This window comes from Ornithorhynchus anatinus, chromosome X1, assembly GCF_004115215.2.
Source record: "Ornithorhynchus anatinus isolate Pmale09 chromosome X1, mOrnAna1.pri.v4, whole genome shotgun sequence".
NCBI classification, from domain to species: domain Eukaryota; kingdom Metazoa; phylum Chordata; class Mammalia; order Monotremata; family Ornithorhynchidae; genus Ornithorhynchus; species Ornithorhynchus anatinus.
Genome location: NC_041749.1, coordinates 8941088 through 8963942, shown reverse-complemented (window position 1 = coordinate 8963942; position 22855 = coordinate 8941088). Strand labels below are relative to the sequence as shown.

At 38.7% G+C, this 22855-nt stretch overlaps 1 non-coding gene across 1 annotated transcript; it reads left to right on the top strand.

Moving 5' to 3' along the window:
* Nucleotides 1-2432: 2432 nt before the first annotated feature.
* Nucleotides 2433-2570, top strand: LOC114807203. Its single transcript, XR_003755256.1, has one exon. It is a non-coding gene; the product is annotated as a small nucleolar RNA SNORA7 (small nucleolar RNA).
* Nucleotides 2571-22855: the final 20285 nt, after the last annotated feature.

Sequence of the window (22855 nt, the reverse complement as noted above, 5' to 3'; positions counted from 1 at the left end):
CTGAGCCACGCTGCTTCTCTACCTTGGTAACCAAGTACTCCCCAAAGTGATCAAGCATGTCTAGAGTTGAAAAGCCTGAGAGAGAAGGGGGTGGGGGTGAAAAGCAAGACCTTGACCATGGTGCTTCCACAGTACATAAATGGTATTGGTACAACTGTCCCCAAAAAGAGAAATGGAACATTTGCAGGAAATCTGGGTTACAGTCACCTCACCCTCAGCTCTTATGTACATAGCCTTTAATTTTACCGTTTTCCCTATCTATGATGTCTGCCTTCCCCTCTAGGCTGTAAACTCCTGGTGGGCAGGGATCATGTCTAACAACTCTATTTTAAATTCTTTCCATATTAATATAGCTTTTTTTTCTTTTTGTACAGATTAAGCACTCAATAAATATCACTGGTTGGTTGATTGAATGAACGCAAAATGCTGCAGGTGATCAGCTAGACCTGGACCTCTGTGCATCTGGTCAGGCACTGTAAGTAGCAAAGGGAATATGCAGCATGAGAAAATCTTTCCATGCTTATGATGTAGAAGGAACTGTCACTCAACTTCTGGCTTTAATAATGATTATTAATAATAATGATAATGGTGTTTTTTATGCATTTACTTTGTGTCAAGCACTGTTCGAAGCACTGAGGTAAATACAAGGTGATCAGGTTGTCCCTCATGGGGCTCACAGTCTCAATCCCCAGTTGACAGATGAGGTAACTGAGTCACAGATAATTTGAGTGACTTGCCCAAGGTCACACATTAGATAACTGTCGGAACCAGGATTAGAACACGCAACCTCTGACTCCCAAGCCTGTGCTCTTACCACTAGGCCATGCTTCTCCTCTTAGCAATACATATATATTAGGCAAGCACTTTTTTTCAATATAACTAATCTAAAACAGCTATCATTTTCATTAAAATGGCAAATTTTAATCTAAAAAGGAAACAATATTCTTAAAAAATGCTGACTTCTATCCAAACTGTTTCGAAGAAGCTTGCAATTTCAAAGACAATTCTTTCATTTTCCAGCCGCATATTAAAAAGTTTCTTGTACAGTTTTTGAACCCTCCATTTCAAGAAGTCCCTATACCTGTTTGCCTAGCAATAAAAAAGTCCAGGAAAATTTTTTGGCCCTTTTTCTAGATATGGAAACCATACAAAACCTATAAAAACAGTTTTCCATTCTCCGAGATGCTTCATCAGGAGGTTTGTCAGACTAATAAATCAAGAATGTATCCATATGTTTTTGTCACTGGCTACAATCATGACACTACTCTTTTGTCTTCAAGCATGGGTGGGAGTAAGGGAATAAGGCAACACAGTGGGGTGTCTGAATTGGATTCGTACGTGTGTCTTTTCAAACCTCTTCAGCTGCTTCTGACACTCATTGGACAGGGTGCAGCTGGCAATGTCTGACTCAATTTTCAAGGGGGATATCAAAGAAAATAACTGTCTACTGACTGACTCATGCATTCCACAGGTTATCAGACCATAACATTTTTGTCTTTTTGATTTCAATACCAAAGAAATCCCACCGATGTTATTTACCCACTACGTGAGCTCACCCTGGGTAAGAAGTGTGTCTGTTATATTCTTATAGCATATAAGGGATTAGTACAATGCTCTGCACATAATAAGCTCTCAATAAATATTATTGATCGATAGAGTTGGGTGGGGTGTATGTGGTCTCCTATACCTCATCCCCCACTACATTAGAGATCATCTTATGGATCTTTTGTTATTTGGGTTTCCTCCTCCTGCCACTTTTATTAAATTCCTTGTTTTCTAACAAACAGGTCTGCTTCTTTGGCAAGACCTACTTCAATGCTCTAAGATTTACTGTAGCTACATGACTATGATTCCTGAATCATATGAATGGTCCTTTAAGCTCTTTAAGGAGTGTGTTTGTATGTGTGTGTGTCGCGGGGGGGACGGGTTAAGGAAATTTCAAGATAACATCAGTCATTCTTCTAGAGAGAGTTGTTTTAGCTATTGACACCACACATAAGATCTGTTTGACAGCTGCTTTATTTCACATCCCAATGACAAATATTTGAATTCCTCCGATCTCCTTTGGGAATATTTTGTAGTGGTATATCCAACTATAAATCCTCACGTCCAAAGACATAGCCATTTACAATTCATTATCCCTCTAAAATCCAGAAAATATTAAGAGATTTTTGGACTACTGTTCCCTAAGAAAACAGTCAGAGAAAATAATTACTGGATTATTCTTACAACCATTCAAATGTCATCTAGTAAAAATTATTATTATTATTATTGTGGTATTTTTAAGCACATACTATGTGCCAAGCTCTGTATTAAGCACGGAGATAGATACAAGATAATCAGGACTCATATGGGGTGCACGGTCTAACTAGGGGTGAAGAAACTGAGGCATAGAGAAGTTAAGGGATATATTATGTCTCTAATGTCTTTGTCCCTTCTCAGGGTCGCACCTGGAGAGTTTCCGGTAGTCTACCAGTCTCGGCTCCATGAAGGAGAGTCAAGCAGAGGCCTGTCCATTCCATTCCTAGCTTGGCCAGTGGCTAGCGAGTGGAAGGCCAACTGCTACAAATCAAAACTCACCCATGCTGGGCAGTAGCACCACAGGAGAGAGTCAAGGGAGGAGACTCAAGTTTACCATGGGGAAGGCAGCAGTGGTAAACCACTTCTGGATTTTTACCAAGGAAACTCTGTGAATCCACTACCAGAACAATTGCAGACGGAGAGCGGGGCTTTCTGGGAGAGATGTGTCCGTGGCGTCGCTATGAGTCGGAAACGACTCGACAGCATAAGACAAGACAATATCTTTGCACTCAAAGAGGGGGATTTTGAGAAAAGTCAAGAATTTGTTACTATAACTAGGGAGCTCATAAAGAGAATAAACACCTCGGCCAAATGAATGTTACCAATATAACTTTACTATAAATAAATTGGGCACCAGGTACAATGAAGTGTTAAATAAGACACTCCTATGTGCCGAAGGTGAGAAATTGAGTTTCTTTAGAAGTGCCTTAATTATCTCTGGTAGATGCATTGTCAAGATCAGACACATTTTCAACTTTAATACTCCTGGAGAAAGCCAAATACTATTTTGGTTCTCTCCAAAGTCAAATATAATAGGATCACACTGAAAATTATTTTTTTAATGGCCAGAAACATCATGGCAGAGGATTTATGACATCTTCAAATAGGATGTAGGATATTATCTAAGAGGAAATTTCATTTGATTATTATGTTCTTCTTTAGGGTCAGGCATAGGCTAATAAGTATCATACTTCAATATTCTATATGCATTTCTGGCATCATTCCAAGATCTTCTGTGTTACCGTAGCATACTAGCAGAACTAAACTTGAAAATTGAATTTTTATTACCATAAGCAGAGATGGGACCTTCATAGTTTATGCATTTTACACTTCTGCCTCCTGAAGAACTATCTTTAAACTGTTGCCTAATTTAGGTAACCCATAATTAAGTGAGATTTTCCATGTTGACCTTGTCCTAGTAAGGAATAATTGTTTTGTTTTGTTGTCTGTCCTCCCTGTTTATACTGTGAGCCCATTGAGGTTGGGCAGGGATTGTCTCTATCTGTTGCCGAATTGTACATTCCAAGCTCTTAGGACAGTGTTTTGCACATAGTAAGTGCTCAATAAATACAATTGAATGAATGAATGCTTTCTCAACAACCCTTTGCACTGTTTAATAATAATGTTGGTATTTGTTAAGCGCTTACTATGTGCTGAGCACTGTTCTAAGCGCTGGAGTAGACACAGGGGAATCAGGTTGTCCCACGTGGGGCTCACAGTCTTAATCTTATTCATTTTACAGATGAGGTAACTGAGGCACCGAGAAGTTAAGTGACTTGCCCAAAGTCACACAGCTAACAAGTGACTGAGCCAGGATTCAAACCCATGACCTCTGATTCCAAAGCCCGTGCTCTTTCCACTGAGCCATGCTGTTTAAGAGTCCTCAGTCAGGAAATTGTTCTTTCCAGAAAACTACCTGAATAGTTTGAGCACTTTATTGTGTGCAGAGCACTGTACTAAACACTTGGGAAAGTACAATACAATAAAGTTGGCAGACATGATCCCTGCCCATGAGTGGACAGTCCACAGGGGGATACAGACATTGAATAGCTCATATGTTTTTGTTTATTATGCTCCGGTGGAGATGAGGAGGGGTGTAGTCTAGTGGGTAAAGAACGGGCCTGGAGTCAGAAGGACCTGGGTTCTTGTCTTGGCTCCGCCATGTGCCTGCTGTGTGACCTTGGGTAAGTCACTTCACTTTGCCTCAGTTACCCTATCTGTAAAATGAGGATTACGACTGTGAGCCCCAGGTGTGACACGGACTGTGTCCAACCTGATTACCTTGTATCCACCCCAGTGCTTAGAACAGTGCCTGCCACATAGTGAGCACTTAACGAGTACCATAAAAAAACAAAACAAAGGACAGGGAGCCTTTGTTCTCTGAATAAGAACCTTCTGTGATTTAATTAAATGACTCTTCAGCCTTCTTTTATTGAGGCTAGCTCCAGAACTATCAGGAAAAAAGTATTCCTGGAAATTTTTTTTAACCCCAGTAGATAAATATACCTTTAGACATTGTGTGTGCTTAGCACATTAAGATTCAGGATGCAGGACCCATCAAAGCACGTGGAGGAACCTCCTCACTATCTTCCTTTATCAAACAAAAGCCCGGAATTCTCCTTTAGGAACTGCATCTCTCTAGGGCAAGCCTAATGTAAATGCCACCCAAATCTCAGTAAATATAGAACTAGATAGACAAGGTAAGTGCTTAGTTCAGTGTTCTGCACACAGGAAACATTCAATAAATAACATTGATTGATTGGCCAGTGGGTTGGAGAGTAGCAGGCAGTAGAATGGCTGTAGTGGAAAGAGCATGGCCCTGAAGGTCAGAGGACGTGCATTCTAATTGCAGCTCTTTAATTTACCTGCTGTGTACTTTCAAATTATCTGTGCCTCAGTTTCCTCAACTGTAAAGTGGGGATTAAATCTTACTTCCTCCTTCTTAAACTAATATCTCCATCAGAAACAGGGACTGTGCCCAATCCGATCGTCTTGAATCTTTCCCAGTGCTTAGTATAGAGCTTGGCTCCTAGTAAATTGTTATTAGGCATTATTATTATTAGGGACAAGCAAGACATCTCAGCTGGAAGCAAGAGGCTTGGCCCCAACAAACGGAGCCCTCAGAGGGCTTTGAGGGATATTTCGTGTCTAACCAGAACCCTACTATGAATTTCTCACCTTGCTCAGGCCCTGCTCTTGAGAGCCCCAGTAACTAGGAAGAATGGTGATAGTCCAAGACTGCTATCATTCACTAGCTGTAGCTGTCACTAGGGTCGAACCTCATCATCACTATCAATGTTGAAACATACTATGTTCTGAGAAATGAAGTCAGCTGAATAGACTCCTCAAGACATAAAAATAAATGGTGGTATTTGTTAAGCACTTACTATGTGCAAAGCTCTGTTCTAAGCGCTGGGGGATACAAGGTGATCACACTGTCCCAGGTGGGGCTCACAGTTTTAATCCCACGTAGTCAACTGTGTACTTGTCCTGAGTGTCACACCTTCCCAGGTCTTTTCTGATTAATCCCTCTTGTCTCCTCATCCAAACTCTCTCTTCAGCATTTCCAAATGTACTATTTGCCTGCTCACATGCTGGGCATTTTGTTCATATACCAAAGTTCACAATCTATGCTTTTTTCCTACCTTTAATTTATTGTAATGTCTGTTTCTCATGTAAGTGCCTCGAGGGCAGAACAGCATGGCTTATTGGAAAGAGCCCGGGCTTGGGAGTCAGAAGTCATGAGTTTTAATCCCAACTCTGCCATCAGAGGTCATGAGTTCTAATCCCAACTCTGCCATTTATCAGCTGTGTGACTTTGACCAAGTCACTTCATTTCTCTGTGCCTCAGTTACCTCATGTATAAAATGGGGATTATGACTGTGAGCCCCACGTGGGACACCCTGATTACCTTGTATCTACCCCAGCACTTAGAACAGTGCTTGGCACATAGTAAGTGCCTAATGAATATCACCACCACCAGGTTTGAACTCTAGTGTATTCTCTTAAATGCTTAGTACACTGCTCTGCATAGAGTAAGCCCTCAATGAATACTGTTGGATAATTGCATTACCTGAATTGCATTATGACTTCAACCTAAATTACAGAACCACAGATGTAATTTTTGTAGTGCCACAATTCTAGGAAAAGTATAGTGAAAAACACTAAGAGCTTTGTATCTAATGGACGGACCTTACAGTAGTTTGCCACTGTGAACTTGGGAAATTACTAAGAAAATTTGTCCATGCTGAGAAATTGACCTAAACTCTAGGGCTACTCCATAATGGAATGATTGACTGAGACAGAGTGGAAGAGACCCTGTCAGAACTATTCTTAAATATTGCAGAAGTGAAGCAAGGCCGGGTGCTATGCTGACACTATTGAACTCATGGAGTTCACTCACGCATGATATAGACCAGGGGTTGAATAACCTCATATCAGCGTATGCATCTGATCCACTGGCAAGGATTATGATGTGTGATTCAAATTTATTGAGCAGCTCTTGTATGGGAGAGTACTACACTCTTAGAGGACACCAATCACTACTGGTGTACTACTGGAGAGTACAAAAAAACAGAATTAGCAGACATGTTCCCTGTCCACAAGGAATTTACCCTCTAGAGAGGGAGATTATAATTACAATTGCCTCTGTTTGAGGAGATGAAAAAACAAAGGCTTGGTTTAAACCTTATTAGAGTGCTCCATTTTTATCAAGGTGTTGAAAAAAAAACAAGGAACAGGTGATTGTTTTTTCTCGTCACAGACAAAAAAAAAATGTTGGTATTTGTTAAGCGCTTACTATGTGCCGAGCACTGTTCTAAGCACTGGGGTAGACACAGGGGAATCAGGATGTCCCACGTGGGGCTCACAGTCTTAATCCCCATTTTACAGATGAGGTAACTGAGGCACAGAGAAGTTAAGTGACTTGCCCACAGTCACACAGCTAACAAGTGGCAGAGCTGGGATTCGAACTCATGACCTCTGACTCCGAAGCCCGTGCTCTTTCCACTGAGCCACGCTGAACCAAGAGTTCAACACATTCATGTTCTGACCAAAGTAATATCCGCGTGACCTCCACGCTTCAAAAATAAATCATTTTTTTACTGAGAAAAAGAATATTGTCTAAAACTGTGGTTACTTCAACTCCTTGAGTTCTAATTGGCAATATCTATACCAAGTCAGTAAATAGCTTTATATATTTAGAATTGAAAATGTTAGCATTAGAACACACAGACCACATCACAAAAACTATTACCATTTCTGTAATTCTATACCAAATGGCAAATTATTCAATTACTACACTGAAAACATTCCATAGCATTTGGTCAGCTTCAGAAGTGTAGCAAAAAGTCACAGTTTTTTTTAAGCTGAATACAGGACACATATAGCTATAACCTCAACTTTGCAAGATGCTCTGAATATTCAGTTGATTTATTGAAAAGGTCCATGTCTCTGCTTAGGTTCCCAGAGTTGTTCAGCTAAGAAAATAACTAAATGAGAGTTGCATCTAGTTAAAATTCATGGGAAATTGCTCATAACCCTGAACAAATTTAAGATTTTGATGAGAATGTGTACATTTTTGTCACCTATCATTAAAATAAGCCATGTCAAGAATGTGGAAAAATTGTAGAATCATTTATTACAGACATTGATTTTATTTTTTTTTTCAAAGTACAACATTTCAAGGATTTTCTTTATAATTCTTACCAAGTAAGTGTTGTATGAAAAGAAAACAGCCCTTTTTACTTTTAAAAAAATTGTCTACTTTTTGCTTCTTGATTTTTTTTTTTTCAGACAGCTCCCAATTAGAATGGCTTTTAGATTGTGCCTTAAAGCACAAAGGGAAGTGAACTTCAAAGTTCTGTAATTCATTCCTTTTATAATGCCAATTATGAGGGTAACCAGGGAAAAAAAAAGAAAATCAGGTGATGTGCCTACCATCAATCATGGGTCTACTTTATGATGGCATAGAGAAGATGGAGAGGCTATAACAGGTTTGGAAATCAGAACAAGGCACTGGGAACCTTTTTCTTTTGGGTTTGATATCACTTTGATAAGGATATAATAATAATCACAATAATGATAATGGCATTTGTTAAGCACTTATTATGTGCCAAGCACTGTTCTAAGCACTAGAGGGATACAAGGTGATCAGGTTGTCCCACATGGGGCTCGCAGTCTTCATCCCCATTTTACAGATGAGGAAACTGAGGCCCAGAGAAGTTAAATGACTTGCTCAAGGTCACATAGCTGACGAGTAGTAGAACCAGGATTAGAACCCATGACCTCTGACTCCCAGGCCCGTGCTTTTTCCACTGGGCCATGTCATTTCTTCTACGTGGTTACTGCAGTAGATGGTGGGATGCTGATTCAGGTTTCAGGCAAATGATAGGTACCAATTTCCCGTGGAAAACTGCAACTTAATTTTTACGAACATATTTGTGCAATTCCAAAATTTAAATGCCATTCTTAGTTGATTTAAATGTTTATTACATGTCACTTTTCCCCAGAGGGAGCACGAGTAACAGAAACAAGAGAGTGTGAATAGCATGTCATAAACCCTAGCACATTATTTCCTTCTACACATTCTTAGTTCCAAAGTTTTCATGAGAAGCGGCAGAAATAGCTCATGCCTAGGAGCCAGAGGATCTGACTTCTAATCCCAGCTCTGCCACTTGCCTGCTGTGTGGTCTTGGCCAAGTCACCTAACTTCTCAATGCCTCAGTTACCTCCTCTGTGAATGGAGATTAAGACTATGAGCTCTATGTAGAGCCTGTGTGGGCCTGTGTCCAACCCATTTATCTTGTATCTACCCCAGTGCTTAAGTAAAGTGCTTGGCACATAGTAAGCATTTAACAAACACCTTTTAAAAAGAGTATGGTTGTTCAAATAAGTGAACCACAATGACTTGATTTTGCCAAATTAATGGTGAAAAACTTCACTGGCTAAATTTCTTTCTGAGGGCAGAGGCTACAGTCATAGGACTTGGCCACAATAATGTGACATCATTGCATGCTAAAAAGTGATTTTTTGACAGAATTGGTAAGTAGTCTGTGTTGATGGTTGTGCTTAAATTATTCCAAACTAAGGTTTCATAAACAATATTCCACAGTGACAAGGCCTAGATTTTAGTGATTCCAAGCTTGAATATTTATTTGGAAGCAGCCATGTGACAGGGCTTTGCTCCTTCCAGGCAAAATGATTCACCTATTCCTAGAGGACCAGCCTCTCCCCCTAAGCCTTTTGCAGTGCTAGTGCAAGAGGTAGAAACACAGGATTCCTGACCAACTTAAAGGCAAGAGCAAATAAGTAATTTCTGAACCATCAGATATATGAATGCTTGACAGATAAAGACTAGAACATTTGAGAGTTTTCTTTGATGTGAGGTTCCACAAGAATATAATCCCTACATTATAAAATGACTGTGGATGTATGGGGTGAATTTAGAGGGTTTTAATCTGTTTCTACCCTTGCCCCCCCCAGGTTTTTCTTAATAGTAGGGTTAACCTGAAAACATTTTTTTAAATTAAGATTTTACTCACATTTTTACTATCAAAATTTACTGTGATTCACAAATCCCTCTTGATTCTGCCCAAATTGATTTGTAAGGTTAGGATTAGCTCTGAATGTCAGTATTAATAAAAATAATGATGATGGCATTTGTTAAGCACTTACTATGTGCCAAGCACTGTTCTAAGCACTGGGGTAGATACAAGGTAATCAGATTGTCCCACATGGGGCTCATAGTCTTAATCCCCATTTTACAGATGAAGTAACCGAGACACAGAGAAGTTAAGTAACTTGCCCAAAGTCACACAGCTGACAAGTGGCAGAGCAGGGATTAAAACCCATGACCTCTGACTCCCAAGCCCGTGTTCTTTCCACAAAGCCACACTGCTTCTTAAATAGTGTTAAGAGTCTTAATACTGTTATATTTGCCAAAGGTAGTTGGAATATAACTTTTGGCCATTTGCAAATACTCCAAAAGAGTAATAATGTACATGAAAAGTGCTTGTTTGTTGTTGAATATGATTATGGATAAAATTCCTTTGTCATAAATCCTGTTACTCCTGCTCAATATATATATTGACCCAAAGAATCCAAACCTAAGAAACTAATATTCTTTAATGAGTATTAATGATTTCCTTAGATTACACTGGATTATGATGCCAAACAGAAAATGTCTGCTGAGCATTTTAAAAAGATACGGTGGGGTGAACGGAAACCTTTATAAAGAAGAATGTTGCTGAATTTAAAGAGTGAACAAAACTATTCTCTATGGAATAGTTAGGAGAGGATTAGTACTATCATCCAATGATGAGAACTCATCTCTACCAAGCAAATAATGCTAAATTCTGCAGGACAATTGCTTAATGCTTTTTTGTACAATTAAATGACTACATGAAAATAAAGGGAACAGAAGAGGTTTCAAGCCGTTAAAAACAACAGAGAGGAGGATACCTTTTTTTTTTCCTGAAATGTATTACAAATACAATTTGTTAAATATAGAAAAGACATAGAGAGAGGCAGGGCACAAATCATCAGCATTTTATGCCTCTACAAATTTAGAGACATTTTAAATGACAATGAAAGAAATGAAAGCAATGATGAAATAACCAAGACAATATAAATACTAAGCAAGTGGCATTTTGGTTGTACTTCTCTGGCAGCATTCCAGTAGCAGAAACCTGTTTGGAAAATACTTAAAGACCTCATTAAAGAACTGTAACTTAATAAAAGAATGGGAACAGGTGCTCTCCAATCTTTTCTCCCTTAACTTGGTGGAGGTAAACAGCCACCAATACTCCAAAGAGAAATTTGCCATTACCTACAAACAGCAGGTATTTGCCTCAAGCACTTCTCCACCTGCAAACAGTTGTTGCCATTCTGCTCCTTCAACAGAAAGTTGCAATTCCTGTATACCCCCAAAAGGGTTACAAGAACCGAATGCCCAGAGCGGAAGCCAGATAATTCAAGAACAAAAGCAATCATTTAAGATGTGTCCTACAGTTTCCCTTACAATGTACATGGTGTGCTGGAGGATAAACATCTGTTTAGTTCGGGCATGGTAAAATAATGTTTTACTGTGTTTTCTTCCTCTTAATGACATCCTAAATAGATTAATGAGAGAAAACAAAAGTATTTTATAAGGGAGCTACTTCTTACCTTGAGCTTGTGTCCAAACATTTTTCCTTTTTTTTTTTTTTAATCAACCCTAGGACTTCACTACCGTTAAGTCCTTATTAACTACCACGATTATAATTCTGACTAATACTTTCATCAGTTGGACATCTGACCTGGGATTTGAAGTGTTTCCAGCCTGTCTCCTGAGCTGAACCACTGGTTCCTTCAGCAACATTAGCAAGTTGCATTGAACTTTAGTCCAACAGAGGCATAAAGACCCAGCCCCATAGCCAAGACCTCAGACTGAAACCTTTTACTAAAGCAGTTTTCAGCCACCTCTTTCTAGTTTGCGATGAATAAAAAAGGGATCAACAGGAAATTCCCTTTCCATTTGAACCGGAGGATTTATGCACATTTGTGACAATGAGGAGAAACCCTGATTTTTTTTTTTTTTTTTTTTGGCCTCTATACAGATCAGGGAAGATGAATGAATCTAGGAGTTGGGAATAAGGTACAGACTGAGAAGAAATAGTTTGGTGCTCATTCCCTCTTATTTGTAGATAGCCAGAGTACAGTATCCCTTTCCATGGGTGTTTGAAATCCAAATTGGGAAAAATTTGTTCACAAATATTTACATTGATAACACAATGAAGTCCTAATTGTCCTAGCAATTGAAGTGCTAATGGTGCATAAGTTTATTCCTCACCTGGCTTGCAGTCAAGAGGAGTAAGGTCAAAACAATGTCATTTATTTCTTTCTCTCTAATTTCTTTCAAGCTGTTAGCTTTTGTATCAATAGTGGAATTCTCTTATTTGTGATGAAAAGACAAGGGGAAGATGTTTCCAAATATCTCAAAGTGATGACTGATTGATGCTTTGGAACATATTATGATTGAAATTATTTTCCAGAAGATATATCGTTTTAAGTTGAAGCCTGCAGAATTTAAGGCATCAGCAAAATTCTGTTCATGTTTATGAGTGATTTCTGCTTTCAAATTAACCAAAGACCACTAATTATCTTGGAAAATACTCAAAATAGCACACAGATCTTCAAGAGACCTATTATAAAAATTGAAAGGTTTTCAATGATTTTTAAATTGTGCTTTTAAATTGGTGAGGAATTACATTTACCTGAATCCATCCCCTCTGGCTGATATCATCTCCAAAGATTTTAATGTAATCCAACATACTGTCATGAATTGACACTTAATTAAAGTATATAAACTTGATTAAGTGTTCTGTCTCCTTTGCTAAATGCTCTGAATTAATATTTAATGAGTATAATCTTTGCATTTTAATTAATTTTAGCACTTAATATAAATCTGTCATCGCAAACAATAGCTAATTCTCTATGATACTGCTGCATGGTCCTGCTCTATGATTGCTTTATAGTGTAATTGCTCATTCAAGTAAACAAATATTTACAAAATCTTTCTTGCTTTTCTTTACAGTCACTCTAGATATATTGTTCCACACCTCATAAATGCTCGTCATTTGATTTTTCACATCTAATTGGTCATTTTCTTTCAGGTAAATTCAAATTTTGCTACTTGTGGAAATATTTTAGGTAACCAGCCACTCTATTTTGTGGAATAGCTAAATGATGCAATTTTAAAATGAATTTAATATAATTAATGGTAGTAATTTTGAGTGCCTACTTGATTTGGTCCTCTGTATTAGGTTCCTTGGAAGTACATAATCCCTGACATCAAAGAGTTTATACTACAATGGCCTAGAGAAACATAAAAATATTTGAAACACTGTCAACACATGCACACATACACACACACATGGACTATGGATGATGTAAATATTTTTAAAAATTTACCCAAAAGGATGATTCGGCTCAGAATGCTGGGACATTTCTTGGAAAGAGTTGTTGGAGAAGGTAGAATTTCAGGACTTTGTGGAGAGAGTTATGGTCTGCCAGATGTTGGGACTTGGGAGTTCCAAACCAGAGGAAACCAGTGAGTCAGTCAGATTTACTGAGCATTTGTTGTGTGCAGAGCACTGTGCTAATTGCTTGGGAGAGGCACAGAAGAGTTAAGAGCAAGGTAGAGTTCAAAGGTTGCCCTGGGGGAAATGACAATAAATTGCAGAATAGTGGGCAAAGAGAGAAGACTGATAAAGTAGGGACAGGATAGTGCAGAGTTTTGAAGGTGATTGTGAAGATTTGGGTTGATATGGGAAGACAGGAAATTGGTGTAGGATTTTGAGGGGGAGATGTGAAATGAGCTCTTCTTCCCAAAGATAGTGTAATGGGAAAGTTAGGAGGAGGAGAGGATTTGGGAGAAAAGATGAATAATGCAGTTTTAGTTATGTTGATTTTGAAATGTCACTGGGGCATCAGTGTGGAGATGACCTTCTGGGGGGGAGTAATGCAAGTTTATGGAGGAGAGAAGTCAGGGCTAGTGAGTAGATCTGAGTCAGGATTTTAGAGGTGACATTTGAAGCTGGTGGAGCAAATGAACCACCAAAAGATTGAGTCAGAGTTGAGAAAATTGATTGATTGGGTATTTGTTAAGTGCTTACTATATGCCAGGCACTGTGCTGAGCACTGGGGTAAATACAAGATAATCGGGACGGACACAGTCCCAGTGCCACATAAGGCTCGCAGTCTTCATCTCCGTTTTACAGATGAGATAACTGAGGCACAGAGAAGGTAAGTGGCTTGCCCGAGGTCTCGCAACAGGCAGGTGGTGAAAGGGGATCCATAAATTCCATAACATGACCTTGAGAATACCCAGAATTAGGGAATGGGAGGTTTTTGTGGTATTCATTATGTCATTTCCTTCCTTGACTGACTCTCATCAGTTACTCATTTTGTTTTAATGATTAATAGGTGCCTCCAACTCAAGACTGTAAACTCCTTGTAGACAGGGAACAAGTCGACCTACACTATTGTGCTGTACTTTCCCAAGTGCTTAATGCAGTGTTCTTCACACAGTAAGTGCTCAGTAGAATACCACTGATTGATGGTAAGTCTACTGTGGGCAATGGACCATGTCTGAAATATTATCTTTATATCTTTCCCCAGATCTTGGAACACTTCTCTGAATAAATTAAACACTTTCTTGGCACATAGTAAGCACTTAACAAATACCATCATCGTAATAATAATGATAGTAAGCCTCAATACCTGATAACCACAAAGCAGAGCAGACACCTTCTCTTGGCGGCCACCCTTAAAACAGGTAATAGCAATCCTAGCCGAGATAAAATGAACTCATTAGCTAAGGTAAATGAACCATAGACTTGGCAAGATTCTAACCCATGTTTGGGAAGTAGGTCACAAAAAAATGGTGCAAGACCTTTCCAAAGTAAATAGCACAAGGGATTTAAAGCCGTCTTGCATTTAATTACTCCAGCTCATTTATTATGGATACTGGATGACAGAAAACTTCTGCTCATTTTAATTAGAGACCCATTCCTCTCTGCTTTCAAAGGCCTGATCTCAGGCGCGCCCATGGATTAAATCTTATGGTCAACAGCCACCAATCCCTGGTATTTAATAAATTCTTTCTGTGTGTACAGCGAGGTTCACCAATCTGTGGCATTTGGAATCTTTCTGTACTAAGGCCTTGGAAGCACAATAGAGTAAGTAGATATCACCCCTGCCCACGACGAGCTTAAACTCTAGAGGGGAAAGAGACAACAAGTCATATGAGAAGCTTGAATTCTCTTTTCCCACATTCATTCCTAATTCTTTCCTTCAGTTAGTTCCATTTTCCGTTTGCTACACTGTTCCCTCAACTTCTTTGCTGTTACTTAAATTTGATAAATGAGACCAAGATTTTTAAAATAGAAAAGAAAGAGAGAAGGAAGGGAGAGAAAGGAACAAAAGTGCTTGTTGTTTTTTTTTAATGTGGAATTTTAGAGGGCTTGGTATGTGCTGAGCACTGGGTGTGTTGTCATAGCTGTCCTATATAATAATATTATATAATAATGATAATAATTATGGTATTTGTTAAGTGCTTACTATGTGCTAAGCTCTGGTGTAGATAAAAGGTAAATAAGTTGGACCAAGTCCACATGCGGTATGGGGCTCACAGTGAATCACCACTTAACAGATGAAGTAACTGAGGCACAGAGAAGTGAAGCGACTTGCCCAGGGTCACAGAGCAGACAAGTAGCAGAGGCAGGATTAGAACACAGATCCTTCTGACTTCCTGGTCGGGGCTCTCTTCATTAATTTATGCTACTTTTTTGATCCTTTACTGCTCATACATGGAAAAGTATCTCTTTACTTGTCTGAAGCCATGGGGTTCTGATCTCACCTGGAAGCATCTCAGAATATGAATTCCAAAGGAGCCCCACATTTGGGTGAACTGCAGGATTTGACCTACTCTGAACTGTGAGCTTACTATAGGCAGGGAATGTGTCTACCAACCCTGTTATACTGTAGTCTCCCAAGTGCTTAGGATGGTGCTCTGCACACAATAAGCGCTCAATAATACCATAGATTGATTGATTGTTATGCTGCACCTCCAACTGACCCTGAATCCTTCTCTGTTCCCATTCTCTGCTTAACTTGAACTTCACTTCCCATAAGTGACCTTGGGAAGAAGGATTCAGAGCAATGAAAAAGTTGCTTTCTGAATGTAGAATTAACATTAGATTACTCAATTCTCAACTTCTTCCTCACCTGTAAAATGAGGATTTAATACCTGTTCTCCCTCCTACTTAGACTGTGAGCCCCATGCGGGATGGTGTCTTTGTCTGACCTGATTTGCTTGTATCTATCCTAGTACTTAGAACAGTTCTTTAAGCAAAGACAGTGCTTAATAAGTATTATTGTTTTTTATTCATTACTATTATCTCAAGAAATTTGAATAGTCGATCAACAGACTTCTGGTCAATTATGTAGGAAAAAGAATTGGTGGTTTCAAGTGGTTAAACTCCATATGAAATCATGCAAAAACTACTTTTTCATCGACATACAGGCTGAAGTTAAGAAACCTGATGGCATGGTGTTTTTTGGGGAGAAGGGGGTTGTTGGTTTCTTTTTCCTTCCAGTTTTGGCTTTATCCTATGAAGACATCACTAGTAAGATTCATTCACTCCTCATGGAAACATTGGAGTTGGAGAGAGTCAGATCCTGACTCCTTCAGAAATAATTTAGCTTTTCACCTGCCTGAACCCTGGCTATGAGCCATCTACTTATGCAGAACAATTGATTCTGGTTGGTTTCATAAGCCGGGCCTTGGACATTTCCATACAGTCAGACTTGGAATTGGAAAATCTTTCTCTATTCATTGCAGCATTGTAAAATGAGCTACAGTGCTGTCAGGTGGTAGTTTAAAATTAGCTCTTAGTGCTTGTTCTAGTTTCCATATAAATGGCAAAACCAGGTGTAATTGGTCATGGAAAATAAGGTTAAGATCATATAATTAAGGTGTCACAGTAACAATTACATATGATTAATGGTTACGTCTTATGGAAATGTCTTTTATATAATAATCCCCCCATGAAGTTCCTCTCTATTTCATCCTTGTCATCTCAAACCTGATTCTAGTAAGCATTCCCTCCTTTGTTTTGTTCTCTGGTAGGGAAGATGATTAAAAACAGTGACCAGTTGATCATTTTGGTACATTTTGTTAAGAGATACTATGATGTCTTCATTAAAGTCCAAAGGAGACCAATGAACCCTATTAAGTTCCAATTCACAATTAAATTTATCCAACCTAGTCTGTGTCATAATTATAAAGTTTGAAACCATTTCATTTGTAAAACCAGAAAGCTCAGATGGGAATAAAACACCATTCCTACTGTAACTCTAATTTGCACTACTAGGTAAGTCAGAAGAAACTCACTTTCCTGCCCTAATTCCCAGAATCAAGAAGATCCACTAATTCAAAGGCTTGTTTTCAACTTTTAAAAGGGAAATTACCTTAAGACTCTGGATATCAGAAGTAAAGAACAACTCGAATGGAAAAAGTGAAGCATCAGCTGCAGCACGGCGTAGTGGATAGAGCATGGGCCCGAAAGTCAGAAGGTCTTGGGTTCTAATTCCGCTCAGGCACTTGTCTGCTTTGTCACCTTGGACAAGTCACTTCACTTCTCTGTGCCTCAGTTACCTCATCAGTAAAATGGGAATTGAGAATGTGAGCCCCACGTGGAACAGGGATTGTGTCCAACCCGATTTGCTTGTATCTACCTCAGTGCTTAATACAATGCCTGGCAACATAGTAAGTACTTCACAAATACCACAATCAATCAGTTCAGTTTTCTTTCTTTTGTTTTAGTGAAATAAAAGCAGTTAATCCCAATTGTTAATTTAGAGATGTTATATACCAAGTTAACTTCTATCCTACTCAAGAAGAGTTACTGATGTTAATACTCATAGAATGTTTTTGCAGAGGTTTAGGCAGATCACATTCAGGAGTCTTTAAAGATTCATTTAACATTTTCTTCTCATTTGCTAGGTGGATGAACAGACCTGCCTACATTTTCAACCACTTTATGTTGTTGAAACATAATTTGATCGCTGTGCTTTCCAAATAAGATAGCCAAGTGTAATCTAGGTCCACATATCTATGACATACCTGTTTCCCCCACTGATTCAAATATTGCATGCTGCTATTAAAGCTAATATATAAAGGTATTTTTAGTTTAAAAAAATCAGAAGTTGTTTATCGAGGGAACAAAGTATTTAATTAACCATTTATCTGAGGACTTGAGTTTATCCTGTGTAGTGAATATTTATTCTATGGAGTTTTAAGATAAGCTAAAGTTGAATTCCATTGGCTCATTATATTTTAGAGGTTAATTTCTGCCTCACTGCCTGATGTCTAATCCCATAGTAAATTCCCCTCTTAAGAGAGAATAACTCAATGGGTCCAGAGTATAGAGAAAATAGAGGCATATCTGAAAATTCAATATAAATTAATCTAAATTTAACCCTGTAGTTTTGCAAACAAGCACTTGCAATACACAATGTCAAAGCAGTACACATCCAATTACATATAGGATTTTCAGAATTAACTTTCCATATCTTTCTATTTGGAATCTTGGCATCAAGGGAAAGCTGATATTAAAGTTAATCAGATAAACTAAAATGCATGGATGAAAAAATATTCTACCTCTGTGTCACAGATTGGATTTGCTATATTGCAATGCATTGAAAGTTTACTAGTGTACAGCTTGAAAATACCTTTATTACCTCTGGTGGCTGTTTCCAAATAGCTGGATTAGGTTGATGCTCCTCAGACAGAACCTGTATTAAATCTGAGCAAATAGCTTTTTATTTGTTTGTTTGTTTTCCCTTTTTTACCTAACTTCAGAACAAGTATGAGTTGCTTCTTCCAAAGCCATAGCAGTATGATTCCATGGACACCCATGTGTGGTATGAAAAGTTGGTTCCAGATTTGTCAACTTGAAATGAAGCCAAGAGAAGTTTACTGGATCAATCTTTTATGCTGTGGGAATTATCTCTGTAAAGGTCACAAATCCTTAAATGACTTGCTAGGTTTTGAAAGTTTCTCCATCTGCTGATTATTCCCAACCATAATGGTATGTGGCATTTAGAGAGGAATCTCCTCTGAAAAACACCACACATTTATTAGGAGACAAGTACTGCAATCATATTTTCAAACATCATCATGTTGAGATTGAAATAGTTTCATCCAGATCCTACAGCAAATCAACTGTGGCATGGCAAGTAGAGCTTTGCTTCCTGTGACCAATGATTTCTTCCCTCTTGATGATATGGCTGTATTATAGGAAATATTTATTATTATCATTGTTAAACGCTTGGCCCGTAGTAAGCACTTAGCAAATGAACACTATTATCACTACTATTATCATTATTATTAATAATAATAATGTTCATTTGTAAACAGCTATATGTCAATCACTATATTAAGTGCTGAGGTAGATAGAAGATAATCAGGTCCCACATGGGGCTCACAGACTATGAATGTATTGAATTTCTATTTTGCATATGAGGAACTGAGGCCCAGATAAATTAAGTGACTCGCCCAAGATCACACAGTGATTAAATGGAGGAACCAGAATTAGAACACAGGTACCCTGACTCCCAGTTGCCTGTGCTCTTATCACTAGACACATTAATTCCTGCTGGGTTTTATCCATCAGTTCAATTGGTAATTCCAGATTCGAGCTAGAACTTAGCTAGAAGATTTGAGAGTCATCTGCATAGAGGTAATAGTTGAAGCTATCGACTAGTTGGTAGTTGAGGAAAATGTGTTCCTCAAGGGAATGAATCAAAGTGAGATTCAACATATGGTGTAGGGCAACCCAGAACAGAGCCTGTGGGACACCCCTAGTTAGGTAATGAGAAGTAGAAGAAGAATCAGGAAAATAGACTGAGAAGAAACAATCAGATAAAAGGAGACCGAGGAAAGAACCGAATAGGTAAAACTGAAGTTAGATTGTGTTTGCAGGGAGAGAGAAGGTTTGTGGTGTCCAAAGCAGTTGAAATGTCAGAGTAAGATTTTGACCGCCAGCTAAACTGGTCTATCTTTCGCAGATGTCTTCCAGTTATAGGATTATTATAAGAGCCTTTATCATTATATTCTGCCAAGTGTTAACGTTTTCTAATCAAAATGATTATATAGCTAATGATTCAAGATGAGAAAGAAACTCTGCTTAGAAATATTTCATATCTGAATTAGGAATCCAATACGAAGTCAGGTCGCAATGTTCTATGGTGAATAGAGTTCTGGAATTAAGGCCCAGAGGTTAGAACTGGAGCAGGTGAACAAGTAAAACAATTGTATTCCAAATAGATATGCTTTGAAAGGGTGGGATCTTAGCTTCGAGTAATGGAAGCAATTTAAAAGTAAAACTGTTTTCAGAAAAATGGATTAGGCCAAAAATATTTCAGCTGCTGACGAAGAAAGGCAGGATCTGATCAAAAGAATATGTTGGATCTGCAGTGTTCAACCATGAAGGGTGGATGATATTCAGAAACATTCAGGAACATAGACAAAAAATGCATGTGTGTCTCCAATTGATTTACCCTGGACAACCAATCAATGGCATTTATTGAGAGATGACTCTGTGTAGAAGCCTTAGGATGGTGCAATAAAATAGAATTGGGATACATGATCCCCATTCACAAAGAGTTTACAATTCAGTGGGATAAGAGTTGCTGCAAAGAAACACACAAACAAAAAAAGTCTTAAAAAGTTCAATTATCATTACTAATGAATAAATAGTAATAATAATGATATTTATTAAGTGCTTACTACATGTCAGTCACTGTACTAAAGTGCTGGGGCAGATACAAGATTATCAGGTTGGACACAGTCCATATCCCACATGGGGCTCATAGGCTTAGCCCCACTTTTTTATAGATGAGGAAACTGAGGCCCAGAGAAGTGAAGTGACTTGACCAAGGTCACACAACAGACAAGTGGCGGAGTCAGAATTAGAACCCAGGTTATCTGACTCCCAGGTCCATGTGCTTTCTACTAGGTCACACAAAACCGAAAAACAACAATAAAAGCAAATCAGTATTTTCATGGCATTTGTGAATTTTGCTAAGTGCCTTCCTTTCCAAGACAAAGACAGGATTCGTTGGTGCTTCATTTAAAGTTGGCTGGAATTTAGACCATCAAGTACTTGTTAAAAAAGCCAAAGGTCCTTACTTGAAGAACTGGAATTACCTTGTTATTCACTGGCTTGGAGAAGGCAAGTGCAATTATTTTCTTTTATTTGGTTGTGAAAAGTTATTGGCCACCTTATAATGAAATAACATTGCACTAGAAAAGCAAATTGAAATACCGATACACTAATATTTAGTCAGAGAGATCGCCTTGGTCAAATAAAACAGAGCGACCGACACTGACTCTTCTCTAAGTGTGTCCGCTGCAGAGTCATAGGACTCAATTATAGAAACTCTGGCATTTTTATCGCCATCCACTTGAATACTTTTTAGAGAAGTCAATATTATTTGCTTTACCTTCTATTTTTCCAGTAAGTTAAATTTTCTTTTCATGTGGGGAAAATGATATTGATCATAACCTTCCATGCTTGCAAGCCAATAACACATATCAGAATACACACGAGTCATATGTAGTAATACCAAGTAAAAATTTATGTATTTAACCTGTTAGTCACCGGCATATCCGATTGCTGTCTGTTACAAGTTGGTCTCTGCTCCACTGCAGCTTTGGCAAAGAGACAGAGGGAAAGAAGCACATGGTTCTATTCCTGACTCTAAGGAACTTGTGAATATCACACAACACAGAAGCAGTGTGGCTCAGTGGAAAGAGCCCAGGCGTGGAAGTCAGATGATTTGGGTTGTATCTCTGCAACTGGTCTCTTGTGTGACCTTGAGCAAGTCACTTAACTTCCCTGTGCCTCAGTTCCCTCATATGAAAAATGGGGATTAAGACTGTGAGCCCTTCAGAGGACAGAGACTGTATCCAATCTGATTATCTTGGGTCTACCCCGGTGCCTAGTACACCCCAGAGCCCAGAAAAGTTAAGTGACTTGATCCAGGTCAAAGAGCAGATATGGGGCAGAGCCGTGATTAGAACGTAGGTCCTTCTCATCCCCAGGCCCGTAGTTCCACCCAGATCTTTCTCAAAATATCCAGCTCACTGTAAATCAAGACCATCCCAGATTTGCTGTGGCCAGGGAACATGTCTACCGACTCTATTATATTATCCTCATCCAAGTACTTAGTTCAGTCCTCTTCGTGCACTCAGAATACCATAATTATTCATTAGTATTACTCTTTCTAGTGCTTAGTACAGTGCTCTGGACATGGTAAATGTTCAATAAATATGATTGATTGACAATTAGAAGTGGTACCAGTTTCTCTTGGGGGGGGTTCCTCTGTCATTCCTTAAAAAGTTATCCACTCCCACATTCCCCAAATATGTCTTTTTAGAGACATATTTTAGACATCTAAAATATGTCTTTTTAGAGAAGCAGCGTGGCTCAGTGGAAAGAGCCCAGGCTTGGGAGTCAGAGGTCATGGGTTTGAATCCCACTGCCGCCGATTGCCAGCTGTGTGACTTTGGGCAAGTTACTTAACTTCTCTGTGCCTCAGTTACCTCATCTGTAAATTGGGGATTAAAACTGTGAACCCTACGTGGGACAACCTGATCACCTTGTATCCCTCCAATGCTTAGAACAGTGCTTTGCCCCTAGTAAGCGCTTAACAAAAACAACCAGTATTATTATTATTTTTTTCCTTTCCAGGCATGGTAAAGGAAGTCATAATTCCTACAGTAAGAATGGGCCCAAGCGTTGTTCATTCTAATGGTGAACTGTGAGGATAGTTTCCAATCTGAAAAAAGTTGGTGAAGTTTTTGCTCGTTTCCAGTCCTTTTTCTTCTCACAGATTTAGCAGCTGCAAAAGCTAAGAGCACCAGGTGGCCACTTTTATGTTCTTCTTAAAATGCTGAATTGGGAGCTTTCGGTGGCTTTGACTAAGCTCTTAATATTGCAGAGCATAAAGACTAAAAGCAGTGGTGGAGAGTAAGTACGACCTGAAGGCTGACATGACAACCTAAAGGTCTTTTAATTGTATCCTTCGGGGAAGATATTGAAAACAAAGTATAGTTTTCCTTGCTACTTTAAGTTTTCCATGGGCTGTATTAAAAATCTGGTTGAGCAAATGTAAATACAGAAAATGTTGCTCTCAGCGTAGCCACTGTGAGTTGTGGTTGTGG